Raw genomic sequence first — 20,685 nt, 5'->3', positions numbered from 1 at the left:
GCTGGGCTTGACAGCCGGGTGCCAAGTGCGCATGCGCAAGAAGCGGTGCTTTTTGTGAATGGTAAGGCGGTACCTGGGACACATGACAGATCCCAGAAGCCGCCGGACCAATCACAAACCGCAAGTGCTTCTTGCTCATGCGCACTGGGCACCCGGCTGTCATGCCGAGCGCCGACACTACAGAAGCCGGGAAGACAGCAGGCCGCTGGATAGAGGAACAGGTAAGATCAAAGAACAACTCCGCGGAAGTAAGAGCGGGTACCTGTCAAAATTCTGGTACCGGATCCCCCCCCCTCCCCAAAGGTCAGCAGTCATCTCCTGTGCTGTCCGCAGTCTCTGGTCATCCCTGTGCTGTCCGCAGTCTCTGGTTATCCCTGTGCTGTCCGCAGTCTCTGGTCATCTCCTGTACTGTGTCCGCAAACTCTGGTCATCCCTGTGCTGTCCGCAGTCTCTGGTCATCTCCTGTACTGTGTCTGCAGTCCATTAGTTCAGAATTTTATTTCCTGTTTTCTGCCTCTGAAACCTAGGTGCGTCTTATGGTCAGGTGCGTCTTATGGAGCAAAAAATACGGTACCTTAACCTCTTGCCCTCCAAAGGATATAATATACCCCCCTTCCTGACCAGGCCATTTTTTGCGTTATGGCGCTGCATTATTTTAACTGACAATTGCGCGGTCATGCAACACTGCACCCAAATTAAATTTACGTCCTATTTTTCCCACAAATTCAGCTTTCTTTCAATGGTGCTTGACCACCTGTGCATTTTTTTTTTGGTGCTATAAAAAACAAAAGCCCGACAATTTTGAGAAAAAAAACAATATTTTTTACTTTTTGCTAGTAAACATGTCCAGTAAAAAAAATTAAAAAATTAAATTTCATCATAAATTTAAGTCAAAATGTATTCTGCTACATGTCTTTGCTAAAGAAAAATCCCAATACGTGAAAATTATTTGGTTTACATGAAATTTATAACATTTACAAATGGCGGTATATATAGTGGGATTTTTTTTTTACTAGTAATGGCGGTGATCAGCGACTTATAGCGGGACTGCAATGGACATTTTGACACTGTGGGACCTGACTTGGTGTCACTGACATCCCCAGTGACACCAATACAGTAACCCGTGTTAAAAAAAAGCACTGACACTGTACTAATGGCACTGGGCAGGAAGGGGTGAACATGAGGGGTGATAAAAGAGTTAACTATGTGCAGGGAGTGTTTTACTAGGGGGCGGTATCTGTGTGCTTCACTGTAAGCACACTACTTTGGATGGCTGTGCCATCCAAAGCAGTGTGCCCGAGCTGACAGGAAGGAGAATTGTTAGTAAACAAAACAGTTCTCCTCCCCGTCAGAGATCCTCAGTAATAACCGGCACTGGCGAGTAATCACCGGCCAGGTGGCCTCGGCCGCGAATGGTGATGCGGGTAGAGCGCACCTGGCTTACGTACGCCCCCTACCCGGAAGTGCAAAATCACGTATATATATATATATGGGATTTTGCACACCTGTGCCACCCTGAAGCAAGATTTCTGCTATAGGGCGGTCGGGAAGCGGTTAAATGGTGGTAAAGTACAAGTGTAAATAAAATATTTTGTACTTTAACCGTTACCTTAAAATGGTGGTAAAGTACAACTGTAGATAAACTATTTTTACATTAACAGTGATTTGTTCACATCTACGAATGTTCGGAATGTGAGGTCCGTTCCTATCTTAAGTTCTTAAGTCTGGGACTTACTGTATATATATCTATATAATATATAAATCTGCCTGGCAGTGTCAGAGTAATTAGTTTGAATCCAAACCATGGCACCACCTGCCTGGTGTTTGCATGTTCTCCCTGTGCATGCATGGGTTTCCTCCAGGTACTCCGGTTTCCTCCCACACTCCAAAGACATGCTGGCAGGCTAATTGGCTCCTGTCTAAATGTCTAAAAAGAGCTGCATAAATTGACGGCTCTATATAAGTACCTGTAATTAATAAATAAATAATAAAAAAATTTGCACAGCTGGCTCACACTGTAGCAGTAAAGCTACAAAACATGTTCAGCAACTGGTTAGAAAGGAACTGATTCAGCACTGATCCAGTTGGTATTCACTGCTACAAGTATCACATTTTGGACAATTTTCTATTCACAGTTACCCTATGTCTCTAGTGTGTTATCTACGTATGTACATTCTCTTCCAATCACTGCATCCTCAAAGTCTTTACTATGTCCATATGAGAAATGCCTTCTGTGCTCTTACTGAATCTGAATACATCACATCAATAGCATTTACTTTCAAGGGAATACCAAATGATTGTTTTCAAGCATCTCAGACATCAGAGTGTCTTAGCAGCGGAGGTCATTATCTTGGTCAGCCAACAAACTGTCTTCCCTGTTTCTTCCTTGTTTATTTGAATACAAAATGGCAGTTTATTTGGCTCATAAAAATAAAGGAGTCTGAGATTCACACTTGAGGAATCATATTGATTATACATCCTGCAGTAAGTAATCTATGTTTAATCTTACCTGTCCCTAGTTCATGCACTGCATTATATCTTTCCTGTTGTATAAATATGCAACTGGAATTAGCCAGGGATGGTCATGTAGATTTCATAGGAGATACCAAAGTAATCTGTCGTGTGACTGCAAGGAGATACTTAGTGGAATGTATATGACAGAAAATCTATGGCACATATTGACCAAACTGATTGTTAAGTGTGACCGGTGCTAGATAAAGATCATTCCTTTCTTTTACAGAACTACATCTCAATCAAACAGCACTGCAGGGGATTTTTAAAATGAAGCATCAGTAATAGCTTTAAATCATTACAGTTTTTCAGAGTTTTAGTGTTTCAGTGTGTCAAAGTATAAATTACATAAATACAAGCTTGATTTGCTGTATACATATGATACCAATGTCCTTTGTAGATAAGCCTGTGTAAAGGTTTTTAAACCTACAAAGCTTTACATATTTATTGCTGCATTAAAGTGTTACTAAACCCACAGCAGTAAAATCAGTCTGTAAATGCAGTAAAGCATTCTGGTTATACTCACTGTCCTGTCCTGTCCAGATTACCCAAAGGGGTTAATCCTCTGCATTGTGTAAAAAGGCTGTTTGATCCTGTCTTCTCTGATCCTCCCCTTCTTCCACAGTCACCAATTCATCTGCTTATAGAACAGAGCCTTGGGGGCAAAATGCACATGCCCAGTTTGGTGTGTATTGCAAGAGAGTGTTTTCCTTCTTGGGAAAGTGCTTGTGATCAGCACAGGGCCAATCAGCATTGTCCAGACAGAGGGTCAGGGGTCCTGTAGCTTCATAGGACAATATGGGGAGAGTGAAAACTCCTACTACACGCTTTAACCAGTGCTCTGCAGGATACTGATAGAAGTCACAAGACTGCTCTAACTGCTGATGAGAAAAGGTATTTAGCAGTTTATATTTACTAAAATAATTGCATTTCCATGTTCTGTGTACTGTGGGAGACCAGATATAGTGAATACAGGGTCCTGGGTTTAGTAACACTTTAACATTTGGTATAAGACTTTCCCTGGCCCACTTTTTCTATGGCATCAGCCTGAAAGCTGCCTACAGAAGGATTACAAGCAGCTGTGGATGAAAATGTAGCTCCCCAAATGCAGTCTTTTTCTTTAAGTGATATTAAACTCTTAGCTGCCAACATGACTTCTGCCCCTGGTTTCCTATTTAAACACTTGCCTACTGGGCACGTATACCCCCTTTCTGCTCAGGCCAATTTTCAGCTTTCAGAGCTGTTGCATTTTGAATTGCGCAGTCATGCAACACTGTACACATATGAAATGGTTATTATTTTTTTCACACAAATAGAGCTTTCTTTTGGTGGTATTTAATCACCACTGGGTGTTTTTTTTTGCATTATAAACAAAAAAAGAGAAAAAAATGTGAAGAAAAAAAGTTTTCTTTGTTTCTATTATAAAATTTTGCAAACAGGTAATTTTTCTCCTTCACTTATGTGCGCTGATGAGGCTGAACTGATAGGCAGCACTGATGAGGTGGCACTGATAGGCAGCACTGATGGGCATTGATAGGTTCCACTGATGAGCTGTCACTGATGATGCTGAACTGATAGGTGACACTGATCAGCGGCACTGCTGGGCGGCACTGCTGGGCAGCACTGATGGGTGGCACTGCAGGGCATATGTGGGTGGCACTGATGGGCACAGGTGGGTGGCACTGATGGGTACAGGTGGGCAGCACTGCTGGGCACAGGTGGGCGGCACAGGTGGGTGGCACTGCTGGGCACTAATCATCAGGGCACTGATCATCAGTGCCGATCACTTCTCTGAAAATTGCCAGTTATTGGCAGTATTTTCCTCACACTGTGACAGCTTGAGGAAAGTGCAGCCAATAACCGGCAACTATATTTACCCGGTGATCTGCTGTGTCAGCTGATAACTTGTTAAAAGGCCACCGTGATTAGCCGCTTACCGTATCACGTGATCAACTGTGTCCGTAGGACACTACGATCACCGGCATTGCCAGGTGCGTGCCTCTGGACGCGCACAGGGGGCATGTTCTAAAATTACATCCATGGACATAGTTCCAGAATCAGACAACCGCGCTTTAGCCATCTTTCGGCTATAGCGCGGTAGGGAACTGGATAAGTTAGCTCTTTTCTCTTACAGCAACTAATGGAGCATCATATGCATAATCTTGCATGTAGGGACTAGAGTTCTGTCTGTCTACACTTTATGCTTCAATGGAAACACAGAACCTCTTATGGGGATGGCAAGGCACTCCCCTAATTCTCCCTTCCACTCCCCAACCCTTCTCCAAGCTATCAGGCTGCCTCAAAACATAATGGTCCAGTATTAATCCTTTCTATGAAGACCTAAAGTTCAGGGAAGCAGGAGCCAGCAGCACTGAAAGTTGGAAACTGCAAGTGCTGGTGTAAGAATTTTAACAAATAGTTTACTGGGGAGCGTTTGTTTTATTTTGCCCAATGTGTTGAACTAAAAAACGCTGAAAGTTGAAAATTACTTTAATATGTTCCTAAACTCAAGAAAAATATGTAATACATTGGAGATCATGTTGGAGATCATCTTGTAATACATTGGAGATGTAGTGGCTGAATTTTTTCCTGACTTTTTTTTCTTTTCTTTTAACCTGATGATCCTGCCAGTAACACACTTCCTGCCCCAACATGACAATCGTTACTCACTGTATTGTATCTAAGGTGGAGCAGAGTGCCACCCTATGACTGGACTACAGAACACCTCTGCTCAACTCCATGACCCAGTTGGGAGGTGATCTGTACATAGACAGAACTGGAAACAATTTGATCAGATGAGGATGCAACAAAGGTAGAGTGCACAGGAAGTTTTCATCTCACAAGATTTCCAGCAGGATTAACAGGATTTATTTTTGTTTTGCACTTATCAAAGAGATATTGCAAAACATTTTCAAAGATATATCTAATCGACCAAAGGAACAAATAAGAGAAGTTTACTGCTAGGATTTGCATACACTTTAAAATCTGGTAAAGAGCCAACCCTTCCTCAAGGTGCTTGTTATGTGTTCCCATTCACATAGCAAATATTTTTTACCTTTTAGTTGTTTGGAGCAGGTTTATATTCAAGATTCTATAGGCAGCTTGTAATCTATAGCCCTTTTTTTGGGGAAATGGATTTTAGAAATGACCCTCTACAAACAGGACAGTGTACTACACCTGCAGGTAAATAGATGAACCAGAACCTTCACTAAGTGGAAGAGTGGGTTTGATAGTAAAGTTGGCAGTGCCTCCACCCAGGACAGGGCCTTTGTCAACAGAGAGGGTTCCCTTCCTGGAAAATTGACCAGTAATCTAATCAAAGTAATTGGAAGCAGATGAACTACTGCAACCAGCATATAACACTAACCATACGTATATACATACACACCAGTACAGAAATAATACAAGCTTTATACAAGAAAATATTAATAATACATTTAATATACAAACAGGTAATATCAGCAAAGGGTCCAACAAGAGTCCTGGTGGATTTGTACACATATACCCAGGTACTGTACATATAGTTAATAATAAAGACACCTCCAGATGAATGTCGCAGCGAAGTTCCCTTGCAATTATTTAACCAGTTCACGCCCACACTAAAGCAGATGTACTGCTACAAGGCTGCAGCTCTGTGTGAAATATATGTGATTTTGCACTTCCTGGTTGAGGGGGCTGCTGTTATTAGTCACAGCTAAAGCCAATCAGCGTGTGCTGGCCAATGTATGGCCACCAGAACATGCTTATCAGCAAGGAGAGAGACAGCACACAGCTCTGCCTATGTAAACAAGGCAGAGCTGTGTCTTGTCAGTTGCAATATGCTGGATTTTGTTTCCGTGCAAAGCAAGGAATAAAATCTGGCACATTACCTAGTAAAAACAGCACATAGTAAATGCAAAATCACTAGTTAGCCACACAGATAACCCTTTGATCACCCTAGATGTTTAACCCCTTCCCAGTCAGTGTCATTATTACAGTGACAGTGTATATTTTTAGCACTGATCATATTAGTGTCACTGGTTCTCACAAAGCATCAGTTAGTGTGAAACTGTTCGTGGCAATATCTTACTGTAAGGGACCGCCTGGCGGTACCACTAGCACTCCACTGAATAGGCGTCCCCAGCGCACGGAATCTAAGTCCCAGGGTGCTTGTTCACCAGGGCCCCTGATGGTGGGGATGGACTTGGAGCCCCCCGAGACCAGGTCGTGGCTACTGGGTGCGTCCGTCAGTGGTAGTGGTATGCGCCAAGGGCTCCCACGGGGAAGAGTCTGATGTGAGGAGGTCAGAAGACCCCACTGCAAGGGATGGATGGATGGATGAGCAAGGTCAGACGGGCCGTGTCGGTAACAGAGAGGACGGCAAGGTACAAGGCAGCGGGCATAGAATGGTCGGGTCACACGCCAGGTCAGCAACAGCAGGTCAAATCCAATCAGGGGCATTCAAGAGAGAGGTCAGGCAAAGCAAGGGTCAGAATAGGAGAAAGCAGCAAGGTCAGGTACAATCCGGGTCAAAACTTACAAAGGTACAGGTTCACAGGATGCAGGGAAGACCAGAAGGCACTGAATGACAGCTCAGGGCCATGTAAATATCCCGCCCTGCGCTGCCATTGGTGCCCAGCGGGCGGCCGCGGCTTCTACTGCGCATGCGCGAACTCGAACGCCGCGGCCGGCCCGGACCTAGTGCCCGTGTCCCTGCACAGGGCGGTGCACTGCGCCTGCGCCGGGACCATCACGGCAGGGATCGAGGAGATCCCTGACACTTAGCCCCCACTATAAGTCGCTGAACACCACCATTACTAGTATAGAAAAAAAAATTCCAGTATATATATACCATAGTTTGTGGGCGCTATAATGTTTGCGCAAAGCAAACAATATACGCTTATTGGAACTGTTTTCCCGAAAAATATGTAGCAGAATACATATTGGCCAAAATTTAAAAATTTAAAAACCCAGTGGTGATTAAATATCACCAAAAGAAAACTCTGTGGGGAAAAAATTTAATAAATTTAATTTATGTGAAGCGTTGCATGACCACGCAATTGTTAGTTAAAGTAGCACAGTGCCATATAGCAAAAAATGGCCTGGTCATGAAGGGGAGTAAGTGGTTAAAAATTAACTTCCCACAATTTAACTGGTAAAGGAGTTTATCCCCACACTCTCTTCTCTCCATCTGGTTTCTTTTTAGAATGGGGAATGGGGATTTCCTACTGAGTGAGGATGAGTGTGATGGGCATAATCATGCAGTTTAACCAGAAAGGAAATTCAATGATTATTTAGTTATGTAATAACAAATGATGTTGTGGCTTGTTTATGCCCCTTAAAACCATTTGATATAACTAGTTGTCAGAAAATAGACAGCGACCCTGTGTAGACGTGATGATGTAGAAGTGATATGCTAATGGGGTCTTAATGTCCCATCTACCAGTTCATTTCTGGGTTAGTGAATTGGTTCACCCAGCAGAAGTATTCTAGTGCTAACAACACTGCCCAATCCAGGTCATATCTTGGTTTGTGCATCCAGATTGTAAGAGGAGTTTATGACTGTTTGGTCCAAATCACTCCAGCTTCCACCCCACTTCTTCTTGTATAGGACAACCCACTGCTGGTAGTTCTTTGTCTTTACCATATTGTGCCCAATTCCTTGCCATGGGCCTTCCCACAACATCCCCAGCCATCAGGCTTAATGTTCATAAGACAGGAATGTCCACACAAAAGTTATAGTTTCCACTCTTTACTGTTGGTGTTTAAAGATGGGAGTGACACATCACATCACATAGGCATACTAACCAGTGTCTCTGGTGTACTTCACCAATCACATTTAGTAGATGATTTGTAGCAGTCCATTGTGAAAGCCACATACTCATTAATACCTTCTCCTCCAGTCCTCGCCGGCTCTTCTCTACTTTTAACTCTCTACTCTCTCCGCCCCCACCTCCACCCAGTACCTCACTCACCGCCCACGAGATTGCTAACCACTTCAAAAACAAAATTGATGCAATTCGTAGGGACATCGCCACTGCTCAGACTTCCACCCCGCCTAGCATCCCTCACACTAAAACCCCCTCAACACTCCACTCCTTCGACCTCACCACTGCCCAGACTCCCACCCCACCTAGCATTCCTCACACTAAAACCCCCTCAACACTCCACTCCTTCGACCTCGCTACCACTGAAGAGGTCACTAAGGTCTTCTCTGAAGCCCGCCTCACCACCTGCCCCCTTGACCCTGTCCCCTCACAACTCCTACGATCACCCTCTTCCTCCATCCTACGCTCCCTCACTCACATCTATAATCTTTCCCTCACTTCTGGCACATTCCCCTCCCCTCTAAAGCACGCGCACATCACTCCCATACTTAAAAAACCCTCCCTGGATCCCACCAACCTGAACAACCTTAGACCCATCACCTGGAGCGCTAAGTCTATAATTGCCTGAGTTCCCACCTCACCGACAACAACCTCCTTGATCCCCTACAGTCCGGTTTCCGCCCCCTACACTTCACCAAAACTGCCCTACTCAATCTCACCAATGACCTGCTAACCGCCAAAGCTAATGGCCACTATTCAGTGCTCCTACTCTTCGACCTCTCTGCGGCTTTCGACACGGTTGACCACCCCCTCCTCCTCAAAAAACTACACTCTATTGGCCCCAGGGACTCCGCCCTCTCCTGGCTCTCTTCCTATCTATCACAGCGCTCCTTCAGTGTTACCTATAATGCTGCCCACCTCCTCTTCACTCCCCCTCTCTGTTGGGGTCCCTCAAGGTTCTGTCCTCGGGCCCCTTCTCATCTCCATCTACACCTCCTCCCTTGACCAATTGATACACTCTCACGGCTTCAACTACCATCTCTATGCTGACGACACGCAAATCTATCTCTCTACCCCTCACCTCGCCCCTTCAGTCTCCGCCCGTATCACAAGCCTACTGAGCGACATATCGGCATGGATGTCACTCCACTTCCTCAAACTAAATCTTTCCAAAACTGAGCTCCTAGTTTTCCCCCCAGCCCGCGCCCCCCCCCACTTTTCCATCAAGACCAACACCACCACCATCAGTCCCACCTTGATTCCAATCTGTCCTTCCAGCCCCAGGTCCAATCGCTGACAAACTCATGTAGACTTCACCTCCGCAACATCTCCAAAATACATCCGTTTCTAACCCCAGAAACCACTAAGCAACTCATTCAATCCCTTATTATTTCACGCCTTGACTATTGTAACTCCCTCCTCATCGGCTTACCTCACCACAGGCTATCCCTGCTTCAGTCTATCTTGAATGCTGTGGCCAGACTCATCCACCTTACAAACCGCTCGGTATCCACCACCCCCCTCTGCCAATCTCTCCACTGGCTTCCGATTACCCAATGGATAAAATTCAAAATGCTAACATTGATGTATAAAGCTGTTCATAATACTGCCCCAAACTACATCACCGATCTGGTATCCAAATACTACCCAAAACGTACTCTCCGCTCCTCACAAGACCTCCTACTCTCTAGTTCCCTGGTCTCCTCCTCCCATGCCCATCTCCAGGACTTCTCCAGGGCTTCCCCCATCCTCTGGAACTCCCTACCCCAATCCATCAGACTATCACCTACTCTCCTCACCTTTAGGCGTACTCTGAAAACCCATCTCTTCAGGGAAGCCTACCCCGCCCTCAGCTAATTACTGAACTCCTCCACTCTTCCTACCACTCCATCCCCCACAGTTCCCGTACCACTATCCCCTCCCTCCTAGATTGTAAGCTCCAAGGAGCAGGGCCCTCGAACCCCTCGTGTATTGAATTGTATTGTTACTGTACTGTCTCATGTTCTGTCTCCCATTGTAATGTACAGCGCTGAGCAAACTGTTGGCGCTATATAAATCCTGTATAATAATAATAATAATAATAATATTGCTCATCACTGATAAGCCGTCTTCCTTTACTACTTCTCTTCTCTCCTTGGGAGCACCACAGTGTTGGCACCCATCTCCTTGTATACAAGATCTGTAGCACTGTATATTTAAACTGAAATTCACAAGGTGCCTGCTATAGTTTATCAATCTCTCTTTCTCCCAAATGCCACTATCAGTCCCATGGTCATTAGTACTCACTAGTACTTAGGGCTTTGATCTGCCCATTAGGCTTTATGTATCTAGCTCATGACTCCCTTCATGTTGTTCCTGAGACAGGACTGCTGCAGCTGCACATCTAGATTCTGCGCACTTCTCCCAGGATCTCCAGCTGGATTATCACTCATGCCAGAGAACACTTGGTCTGGTCTAAAAGACCTTTTGCATCCCACTCCCAGTCCAGTTAGACCATGTTCCAAGTCTACTTAGACCATGTTTCATGAACCAATATGACTACAGCAGCTTCTGAGCTATTCTGAGTGTAGATCTCACCCTTACTTACTTTCTGTCCTGTTCAGGGCATTTGCAGTAGCTGACTACATCTGCAGATATGTGGGGTGTTTGGCTCCCATGCCCCAACTGCACTAGTCTCCTCCCAACCTGGCATATACATGGACACTAACTTACACTAACCTATTACATTAATACAGGAAGGCTTTGTCGCAAAGGGGACCTAACACTCACATAGTTCCTTATTACACACTATTTTGGGACAGAACTAAACTAGCTAACTGCACCTGCTTACACGTTTGTTCACTTTGACTTTGAAGGTGAATGTCTGCATGTAGATACTTTCTCGTATCTACATGCATTTTCCCAACCGTGTATTCTTTTCTAGATTAAAAGAATCTTGTACTCTTTATTCTCTCCGGAGAGGTCTATCATTTTTCCACATGTACCCATAAATGAAATCCTATTATTTAAAATCATAGGCCTTATGAGAAAACTGTATAACCCTCACCTTTCTCTTACAATCTTAATTACAGTCATAACCATGCATAATTATTTCAGGGGGAGGTTAAGATAAATTCAGTTACTGCTGTGTTGAGTAACAACGCATTATTTTCCCTACTTATGCAGCTGTCGGTGAATTTAGGAGGACCAGGTTTATTTTATTGCAAATCCCACTTGAGTTGTATTACAGAATAACATATGATTGTAGACTTCACAAAACAATAGTAAGTGCCCTTAAAAGAGGAATGATTGTACACCTACATAGCTGAAACCCTACATGCCTAATAGTTAGAGCTGTAAAAAAAATTGCTGTGGAAAAAAAGTTTTCGGCATTTCTAGTCACTAAATTCAACTATACATATAAAACAAACTTAGTAATTAAAATGGTAGTCAAATCTCTACTCATGGCACTTGCCAAGTATTAATAGACAACCAAGTAGTTTTGTTCTCTCAGACTAAAATGTTTTAGTTGCCTAATTATTGTTAAACCTAGCATTTAAAACATATCTTTATAGCTGAACAAGTACACCTTTACAGATAACAAATCCCATTCCTCTTATGCTACAACTATTGCCTGTATGAACGCAATCTACTACTTCCTACCTCCTACATAGCTCAAAACCATGGCGCATCTTCTTTTCCAGCGCTGTCAGTCACTTAACATTAGATTCTAGTACAAATGCTCCTGCTTTGTCTGTAGTTAAAGATTGATATCTACAGGGAAGGTCTTTGTGTAGATGTATGATGTAAAATGGTTATAATAACTATAAGCAAACATTGCATGACCGTTGGGTGAAGAGAATAATGGGAAGCATCAGAACCGATGGGGTTGATTTACTAAAACCAGAGAGTGGAAAATCTGGTGCAACTTTACATAGAAACCAATCAGCTTCCATGTTTTCTTGTCAAAGCATAACTGAACAAGCTGAATTTAGAAACTGATTGGCTACCATGCAGATCTGCACCAGATTTTGCACTTTCCAGTTTTAGTAAATACAACCCTATGTGTCAGATTATTCTCCATCTTGTTTGCTGCTAGTTGGCATCTCATGCTTTGGGACACATAAGTAAATTTCAGTTAAAATTTTTTAGCATTTAAAGTTTTCCAATAATGTTCAGTTCAGTGACTTAGGGCTTTGCAGTATTGTAATCGCCGGTTAGAATCCCAACCAGGACACTACCTGCGTGAAGTTCGCATGTTCCCTATGTGCCTGCATGGGTATCCTTTGGATACTCTGGTTTCCTCCTACACTCCAGAATCATGCTGGTAGATTAATTGACTCCTGCCTGAATTGGCCCAGGTATATGTATATATGCATGTGAAGCAGCAACATTAGATTGTAAATTCTATCCAGAACAAAGGACTGAACTGCCACTTTAACCCCTTGCTGAGCAATGTACGTATAAACACATCCTGATAGTAAGAGGTTTTTACAAGATTGTAAGCTCCCAGGATCAGGCCCTCCTATCCTTCTTATATTGAACTGTATTGTTGCTGTATTGTCTTCCGTTATATTGTAAAGCGCTGAGCAAACTGTTGGCGCTATATAAATCCTATATAATAATAATACAAGATCATGGCTGAAGCTGCTGCCATGATCTTGGTACTATTTATTGCATCCAGCAATCAGCTGCCTTGTAAAAGCTCTATAGAGCTCCCTGATCACTTTTACAGTACAGGGCCACAACGCATCTCCCAATGCCACCTACAGTAAACAACTGGGATCCTTTCACACAAAGGAGATGGAGGAACATCCATTCCCCAAGCTCCTCTGTGACAAATGAAGCCTGAAGCGATGATGATTTTGTCACTTTCAGAGCTGTCATTCCCTGGCTGTTAAAGCCAGGGAAGTTGCTGATCAAGCATGATCTGTGCTCGATTAGCCGTTTTGGAAGGCAAGGGAGACATTGGGAGTCCAAAAGACACCTGATGTCTCCATAAAGAGTACCTGTCACTGCCCAAAGTTATCCCATTTTTTTACCCCTCTAAACGTGTAAAAAAATTAATTTGAATAAAAAAAAATAAAAATAGTAATAAAAAAATAAAAATAGTAATAACAAAAATTAAAAGCACTCCCACCCCCTGCGCACACACAAATGCAAATGCGTACATAGGTCCTGCAGCGAACACACTACACATATGAGGTAACACCACAAATATCAGAGTGATAGCAATTATTCTAGGACCATTATTCCTCATTAACTCTACGCCAATAACCTGTTAATGCACTTGTTTTAAATCGTTGCCTGTTAACAATTTTAGGTATCGTAGTTTGTTGTCATTTCTCAGGTGCTCGCAAGTTTGAGTCTTGACATGTTTGGTATTTATTTACTCCATGCAACTTCAGCGTTTATATTTTACAACAAATGGGTATTATATTATGTTTGTGCGCACAAAAATGTATTTGAGTGTGTTTTTTTCAGAAAATTAGAATTTGATAAAATATTTTGTGACATAAAAAATGGCAACAGCCACATTTTATTCTTTAAGGCCTCTGCTTTCACAAATATATAGTTTTGGTGGTTATAAGTAATTTTCTAACAAAAAGTTCTGATTTTAATGTGTGTGTGAAAAAAAATGTAAATTAAATTTTAAAAAAGTAAGTGCCTTAATTGTGGCACTGTGGGCTGCCAGCTCTGGTTACCTGAGTTTGATTCCCACTAAGAACCTGTTAGGCTCCATGTACACGGGACGTTTGGAAAATCACTTCTGAATGATGCAAACTGACTGCTGGAAAACGTAGGTTAAAAAACGTCTGTTAACCGCGATTGCATACCGCGTTTATGTGCGTTTATGAGCGTTTGCAATTAGAAGCGTTTTTTTAAGATAACCTCAGGAGACCTTCCAAAATGCACTGAAAAACAGTAAAAAATTAACTATTTCAGACATTTGAAATAGAGAGAGCAGAAGCAGAGAGAGCAGTATGTGTTGAGATTACCTATCTTTTCTGGTTGTGTTCACTATGGATCCCATCTTGAGCATAATGCAGCACGTTCTACCATTTTTTCCTTCACGCAAAACCTGGAATTCACTGTGCTGGTGTACTAGGTCCATTTGAATACATGGAAAACACTTTGCATGCATTTCTGATGATGAAAAAAGGCTCTGGACAGCATTTGGATATGGAACAGTTGAAAAACGCTTCTAAACGCAAACGCTTATAAACGCGGTTAGCCGCGTTTACAAGCATTTGGCATTTGAAACTCTGATAAAATCTACTCCTGAACACAAGTTTGGTGCGTTCAAAAAAAAACAAAAAAACAACTGTAAACGACATAGTGTACATTGACACATAGGAAAAAATTAGGGAGAGTTCAGGGGCTGCTGAAAAAAAAGCAGAAAAGCTCCTGAACGTGAGTTTATCAGCTGAAGTGTACATGAACCCTTATCGTGAGCTTTCTCAAAATGATAGAGATTCCACCTATATTCTAAAGCAGGGGCGGACTGACCATTTGGAAACTTGGGCACTGCCCGAGGGCCCGGGGTCAGTAGGGGGCCCCATGAGATGCCCCTGGTACCTTTTTCATAGGCTTTTTTGAATTTGGGCAAGGACACAGGGGCCCCATGATCCCCTATTGCCCGGGGGCCCCATGAGTTGTCAGTCCGCCCCTGCTCTAAAGTCACATAGGAAGGTTGATTGACTTCCTACCTTGCCTATAACCCTAGCATGTATGATTCAAGGCTGTATGGCAAGGAGATCGTTGTCATCTTCAAGAGCAGGGATGTGTTGTGTAGGGACAGTTTTCAGTAAGAAACTGCTGCACATATATAAATACGTAGTGTATGTCAAATGTATGGGGAATGGATGGGGAGTTTTTATTTCTAATATTCTAACACATCAATCTTGTAGAGAATTTTTACAGTAGCCAGTTAGTTACTGGTTCATTGCCAGACCATAAATATACAAATACACAGAAATAATGTGAAAATGCCAGATAACTCTCTGGAATGATTCCACCCCAGGACCACAGCATGACAAACCTTCACTGTTAATTACCATGCCACCATAAGAATTCTAAATAGAAAGTCTTATTTTTCCAACTGTTTTAATGTGCGGTACACAACTGCAACCTCCAGAAAACCACAAGTGCAATATTCTGCTTATGTCTTTTTCAGATTGACTGTAGATCACAGTAATGCAAGCAGACATCAGCACAAACAAGAACTTAGTAGTTCAAGCACAATACAGAATTGTGCCTTCAGCAAATATTATCAGCTCAGTTCTTTCCAGAGGCAAGAATTAAAGAGCCAGGCTGCTAGAGATCCAGGGAAAACGACATGACAACAGAACCTTGCCTAAGGGAGGAATAGAGACACAATTTTCTTCGATTGGCTTTAGCTGTGGTTTTTCTTTAGCACAGCACAAGAAGAGGGGTTAAAGGGTCTCTACATCATTTGATCCCCAGAACGGTCCCTGTTGAGTCATGTACTGGTTTGACATTCTAACGGGCTCATTAGTCTACTGTTTTTCCATGTAATTGAAAGTGTTCCTCAGCATCACTGTCTTGTCTCTGCTCCTCTGACACTCACATTAGAGAACTGGCTGAAGAAAAGGAATAGAATGGATTGATGGGCGTCATTCTGATTGCTGGAGCATAGATAATGAGGCTGTATTGATACTGCTTAAAAGATGCAAGGATAATTTGTGATAATACCAGTTAGGGTGATAAGCTGTATCATGTCTGTAAATTAAATGATCACCCACCTAAATAGAATGCAACAAAGTGCTGACAACAAAGGTCATTTATAAGGATGCTAACCTTTCATATGGGAACCTATGTGTTTGGTGGAAAGGTTTCAAATTTAGCTCTCTCCAATTAAACTGTCCTGGGTTGGGTAAAACTATGACTTGGGGGTAGTGGGGATACCCGGTACCTTACCTGAATGCAGTCTTTTTAAATATATTTTAAAAATACATGCTGTGGTGTAGATATTTTGACTTTAACAGTAAAACCATGCTTCCCAACAGTCCCGGATTCTGTGTGGACAGCCCTGGATTTTGATATATGTCCCGCAGTACCACTTAGCTGAGCATTTTCCCGCATCACCTCCACTGCCCCTCACTCTTCTCCTGCGCAGCAGATACAAGGCAGGAGAAATGACAGCCATTTTTTTTCTCTCTTCATCTTTTGCCACAATTTCTGTGTTTTACAATATTCCATTTTTTACCTCCAATTCACAATCCCTGCAACTGATCTCAAACACATCAGAACACCCTGGTCCAGCCCAGGAGCGGACTGACAACTCATGGGGCCCCCGGGCAATAGGGGATCATGGGGCCCCTGTGTCCTTGCCCAAACTCAAAAAAGCCTATGAAAAAGGTACCAGGGGTATCTCATGGGGCCCCCTACTGACCCCGGGCCCTCCGGCAGTGCGCAAGTTTCCAAATGGTCAGTCCGCCCCCTGATCCAGACATACAATATAACCCTGCCTCCACATTTGTCTGTCAGTATCTCACACCGCTTTCATTTCCAATTCTGGGAGCCAACATCCATTGCATGACATACTGGTTCTTCGACATCTGACGAGTTGGTGATCTCTCTGCTCCTGCTGCACCTACACAGTCCTCCACAAGCTCTCCTCTCCAGTCCAGCTCATTGATTCTCCTTTGGTCTATACATTCTCTCCTCCCTGCCATCCCATCACACCTGTTTTCTGCTCTCCTCTTCTCCTTCCCTGCAACTAACAGCTCCAGCTACTTCTTTCTCTGCAATCAGCGACTTTAGTCCTGAAGCTCTGTTTTCCCGCTCTCCTCCCCCACCAGCAGCATCTCTGATCCTAAAGCCTAGTACACATGATCAGAAAATCGTACAAAAATACCACTTTCAAAGCAATCGTACAATTATCTGATCGTTAGCACACAGCTTTGGTCTGAAATTAATTAGAAGGGACAAGCACGAACATTTTTCTTGTACGATACCAAATCGTACGATTTTCATTTAAACAGTACTGTTTTCATCCAAAAATACAATACAAATGCATTACATCTCTTTTGAATTTTCTTTCTGTCGCAGAAGAATTTTTGTAACTTTAATAACCTCTTCATTTTCAATATGAGACTAGCATGCAAAAAAAAATGGACGATCATTCGTAAAATATTCTCTTCATGTGTATGGGGCTTAATACACATCTCCCCTTCCCAGTCATCAATCGCTCCCTGTCCTGACACACCAGACCTCCATTTTCTCTCCATTAGATGCCTACTTCCTTTTCCCACCAACAGGCACTCTAGTTCAGTCACCAGCATTTTCCCTTTCTCCACCAGTAGTTCCTGCTAAATTTCTCCATTCCCCAGATACTTCTCCTGGTCCACAGCCCAACTCCCTCCACTTAAAGTGTTACTAAACCCACAACAGTAAAATCAGTCTGTATATGCAGTAAAGTATGCTAGGGGGTTAATCCTCCACATTGAGTAAAAAGGCTGTTTGATCCTGTCTTCTTTGATCCTCCCCTTCTACTGTCCCCAATCCATCTGGTGATAGAACAGATCCTTGGATCTGCAAGCTGCACATGCTCAGTTTGGTGTTTATTGCTAGAGAATTTTTTTTTGGGGGGGAAAGTGCATGCAATCAGCACAAGGCCAATCAGCACTGTCCAGACAGAGGGTCAGGGGTGATGCAGCCTCATAGGACAATCAGGAGAGAATGAGAACGCCTTCTACAAGCTTTATCCAGTGCTCTGCTGGACACTGATAGAAGTCACAAGACTGCTCTAACTGCTGATAAGAAAAGATATTTAGCAATTTATATTTATTAAAATAATTGGATTTTGCATGTTGCACTGTGGGAGACCAGATATAGTGAATGCAGGTCCTGGATTTAGTAACACTTTAACACTGTAATCCAGCCTGCAGTATTTCCCTTTTAGCTGTCTACATTCTAAGCTTAGGATCCCTGTCCCAGCCCCTATCTATTTAATTCATATCCCTGGAACACCCCTCCCCCCCCTCATGCACCCCCCCCCCCCCCAGGGCCTGATGTGAAGAGAGATTCTAATTTGTGAAGAGAGGACTCCTGTTGTAAAGGGGGACTCTGATGTGAAAGGGGACCACCTGAATAGAAGGGTGGTTCCCTAATGTAAAGGGTTGGCCTCCTGATGTACAGGGGAAACTCTTGCTGTGAGAGGGGACTCCTGATGTAAAAGAGAACTCTGATGTGAAGGGTGTGGGGTTCTCATTTGAAGGAAAGGAACTCCTGATGTGAAAAGGGGGACTCCTCATGTGAAGGTGGGACTCTGATGTGAGCGGGGAATACCTGAATTGAAGGGTGGTTCAAAATGTAAAGGGTTGGCCTCCTGATGTACAGGGGAAACTCTTGATGTGAGAGGGGACTCCTGATGTAAAAGGGAACTCTGATGTGAAGGGTGTAGGGTTCTCATTTGAAGGAAAGGAACTCCTGATGTGAAAAGGGGGACTCCTCATGTGAAGGTGGGACTCTGATGTGAGAGAGGAATACCTGAATTGAAGGGTGGTTCAAAATGTAAAGGGTTGGCCTCCTGATGTACAGGGGAAACTCTTGATTTGAGAGGGGACTCCTGATGTAAAAGGGAACTCTGATGTGAAGGGTCTGGGGCTCTCATTTGAAGGAGGAACTCCTGATGTGAAAAGGGGGTCTCCTCATGTGAAGATGGGAATCCTCAGGTGAACAGGGGACTCTGATGTGAAAGGAGGAAATCCTGATATGAAAGGGGGACTGTTAATTTGATGAAGGGACTTCTGATGTGTGGGGTCTTCTGATGTAAGGGAGAAATACTGATGTGAAGAAGGATACTCATGGTGAGAAAGGGGGGACTTTAATGTGAAGGGGAACAACAGATGTGAAAGGGGGGAATTCTGATGTGAAGGGGAGATTCCAATATAAAGGTCAACTAAGTATACCTCAGCCCTTGACTGTATCTGAGAGTATACATGGCAGAACTGTTTTTTTTTTACCTGCCAGTTTATATCAGTGAGCCTCTGACTTATAGCACAGAAATGAGGGCGTATTTTGTGGGTACAAGGACTGCACACTGTGTACAGTATATACCAGGGACGGACTGACCATTTGGAAACTTGGGCACTGCCCGAGGGCCCAGGGTCAGTAGGGGGCCCCATGAGATGCCCCTGGTACCTTTTTCATAGGCTTTTTTGCGTTTGGGCAAGGACACAGGGGCCCCATGATCCCCTATTGCCCGGGGGCCCCATGAGTTGTCAGTCCGCCCTTGGTATATACCATATGGAGGCTTACATCAGTATTAATCCCAAAATCAAAAATGCAATATATTGCAGCTTATCATTCATTAAATGTGGTGGCTGTGATAGTTTTCTTTTTTTCAGGCTTTTTTCCCTAGCAGATTTAGATACATTAACACTTTATAAGCAGTTACAGCAAGCAGATTTTTTTCTTTTAGGATAAAGGTCTTACTTAAATAAATAAAAGCTATTCATTGTAAGCACCCCTGTCAGTGGTAAAAGGTTTGTCGCATCACTCTAACTGCTACATCTGCAGGACAGCTTGTTCTTTTGAAAAACAACAGAGGTACTGGCTGTATCACCAGGTAAAAATAGAAGAAAGTCTAAAAAAGAAAGCTAATGCAGTCATCACATCTTAGAGTTGGAGAGCTGAACTATAATAAATGCTTGCTTTTGGGTTTAATACCGCTATAGACTCTATTTAAGTCACCTCAATATATAGCGCATTCTAGCCATGTCTATTTTTTCCCAGTGCGCTCTGCATATTTTTTCCATCCCTAGGTGTCCTTCATTCCAAGTTCCAAAGTTGGGAGGTATGGTAAAACCTTTGTATCATTGTTTTATTATTTCATCATTCAAGTAAACAGAGGGTGGATTTACTAAAGGCAAATATACTCTGCACTTTGGAAGTGTAGTTGCACTCATTTTCATGAATGTGGTGAAACTTCACTTTGTAAGGAATATCCAATCAGGTGCAAGGAAAAAGAAGAAAAACAGCATTTCCCTGCACCTGATTGGATAGTCTTTACAAAGTGAAGCTTTACCAAAGTAAGGGGGGAGATGAGTGCAACTGCACTTCCAAAATGTCTATTTGCCTTTAGTATATCCACCCTAGAGACTACAGCAAACGTTGGCCATACCTACAAAGATCTAACTGTTTACCTATACTATTGCTCTATGCCAGGATGTGTTTATATACTTTATTGACAGCGGGGTTAACAAAATAGACAAAACTGAATGCTGCATTCTTATGTTTCTCTCAGTATGGCTATGACAGTAGTTTTAGCTGTTTTTATCATTAAGCTGACTTATATGGGAAAACAGAAAACAAAACTACATATATTATGAAGTAGATATTTGTAATACAGTCTGAGGAC

The 20,685-nt window shown here is 43.0% G+C and overlaps 1 protein-coding gene across 1 annotated transcript in view; it reads left to right on the top strand.

Moving 5' to 3' along the window:
* ENTREP2 (endosomal transmembrane epsin interactor 2) overlaps nucleotides 1–20,685 on the top strand; it is a 1,018,721-nt gene that overhangs the window by 857,223 nt on the left and 140,813 nt on the right. The gene's annotated exons all lie outside the window — the stretch shown is intronic.

This window comes from Staurois parvus, unplaced genomic scaffold (assembly GCF_062004578.1).
Source record: "Staurois parvus isolate SC_StPar_1 unplaced genomic scaffold, SC_StPar_1.0 ptg000682l, whole genome shotgun sequence".
Taxonomy (NCBI): domain Eukaryota; kingdom Metazoa; phylum Chordata; class Amphibia; order Anura; family Ranidae; genus Staurois; species Staurois parvus.
This window is presented reverse-complemented; position numbering and strand designations above follow the sequence as displayed.